Source organism: Silurus meridionalis, chromosome 26 (genome assembly GCF_014805685.1).
Source record: "Silurus meridionalis isolate SWU-2019-XX chromosome 26, ASM1480568v1, whole genome shotgun sequence".
In the NCBI taxonomy this organism is placed as follows: Eukaryota; Metazoa; Chordata; class Actinopteri; order Siluriformes; family Siluridae; genus Silurus; species Silurus meridionalis.
Genome location: NC_060909.1, coordinates 526,292 through 528,791, shown reverse-complemented (window position 1 = coordinate 528,791; position 2,500 = coordinate 526,292).

The following is a 2,500-nucleotide window of genomic DNA, read 5'->3' as shown; positions in this document are numbered from 1 at the left end:
ATTTACATCACAGGAATTGGGAGGATTCTCAGTGTGCAGATTCACTGCATGGTGAAAGAGACTTCCTGTACATAACCACCAAGAAGAGGAAGAGGAAGGTCTTCACCCATCACTTGAAAACACACACACACACACACACACACACACACACACACACACACACACGCACACACAATAACATAAACCCACATACACACCACACACACACAAATAAACATAAAGATAAATGCATAAACACACACCACACATATCAACACACACACACACACACACACACACACACACACACACACACACACACACACACACACACACAAACACCCTAACCCTAACCCTAACCCATGTGAGCAGTATTTGATGGAGTAATAAACCACTGAACAGAAATAAAAACGCTGTTGTGATGAAGACGCCTTTTAATGTCACTGCAATAAAATAAACATCAGTGTTTGGCCTCATCTGCTGGTGGACCTTTTACTCGCAGCTGATTTCAGCACTGATGTTTTGGTTCGTTTTGCAAACTTTCACCTTCTGATCTGTCTCATGCTCTGTAGGAGCTTCATCAAGCTTACGGTATCATTTTGAGTGTTTGGAAACAGCACCGGAAAAAAAACTGTGACTGGACTGACAAACATCTGAGAGCAACACACACATTTTTATCATGTTTTCTGCAATAATGTGGAAGGAAAATTCATGAGGTTTTACATAATACACATAAAAACAAGTATTACACCTGAATTCTGAGATCAGACTCTGCAAACAGAATTGGGTTTTATTGGACCAACAACTAATAGCATAATAAATCGTCCCAGAAGGAGCCTCTTCTAAAGCTGCTCACAAGAAAACCCACAAACAGTTTGCTGAAGACTCCTGTCCAAGAGCATGAATTACTGGAACATGTCCTGTAGTCTGATGAGACGAAGATAAACTTGTTTGGCTCAGATGGTGTTCAGCATGTGTGGTGATGCCCTGGTGAGGAGAACCAAGAAAATTGTGATTGCCTACAGTGTAGCATGGTGGTGGAATCATCATGGTCTGGGGCTGCTTGAGTGCTGCTGCTACTGGATTCCAACATGTACCGTGACATTCTGAAGCAGAACATGATGTTCTTCCTTCAGAAACTGGACCGGACGGCAGTTTTCCAACATAATAACGACCCCACACACACCAGCAAGATGAAAAAACTGCTTTGCTAAGGAACTTTGTGATGGAGTAAAAAAGTATGTCTCCAGACCTGAACCCTGTTGAGCACCTGTGGGCCTCAAGCAGAAGGTGGAGTAGCACCATGTGTCTAACATCCAGCAGCTCCGTGATGTCATTATGGAGGAGTGAAAGAGGATCCCAGCAACAACCTGTGCAGCTCTGGTGAATTCCACACCCAGGAGGATTAAAGCAGTGCTGCATCTCATTGTGTTCACACACAATATTCACACTTTACACACAGTTTTACATGTTCACTGAGGGTGTACTTACTTTTGTTGTGTTATTTAGACAGTAATGACTGTGTTGTTATTTTCAGAGGACAGTAAATCTGTACTGATACACAAACTGCACACTGACACTCTAAAATATCTCCAACTTTCTTCTATAGTTTTGTCCCTTAAGAACGTATGATAAATATATATTTAATATATTTTTATTTACATATTTTATATATATATATATATTTATTTATTTATTTATGCTTCGGTTCATCTCACAAAAAGTCAGCATTCTGTTCAGCACTCAGTCATACACAATATATGGCCGAAGGTTTGTGGACATCTGACCATCAGATTTCTGAACATCTCATTCCACATTTGGTCCCCATGTGCTGTTATAATGAGCTCCACTCTTCTGGGAAGATGTTCCAGTAGATTCTTTGGAGATTTGTTCAGCTCCAGTGTGTTGGTAAAGTCAGGTACTGATGTAGGTGAGAAGGTGAGGAGGTCTGGGGTGCAGTCAGGGTTCACATTCATCTCAAAGGTGTTTAATAGAGTTGGAGCTGCAGAGCAGGAGATCTTCCACTCCAACCAAAGTATCTTCATGGAGCTGGCTTTGTGCACAGGGGCATTGTCGTGCTGGAACAGGTTTAGGTCTCCTGGTTCATCCCATGCTCCAGAATCCAAGGATGTCCTACACAATTGTTTGTTCAGTTTTGTGTAACAGTTTGGAGAAGAAACACATCTGGACTTTCTGAGAAACGTCAGTCAAAGGGACAAAACTCATTCACTCATTCGTTCACAAAATAAAATGGAAGGATTTTAGAAACGTGACGTGAGTTGATGATGTGAATATGGTTTTTGTATATATTTAGAAAAATTTTAATAAATATTTAATTAAATATATATTTTCAAAATAAATATAATAATAATGTTTGCCAATACTGATCTGGATGAAAGAAAAATATTGTCCATCCCTACTTTCTAGTGAGATTGTGAGAAAAGAAATTTAGGAAATAATAATCGTGTATTTGAAAGAAAAATAAACATTTTAAAATTCGTACTATAGACCCAGATTCAGA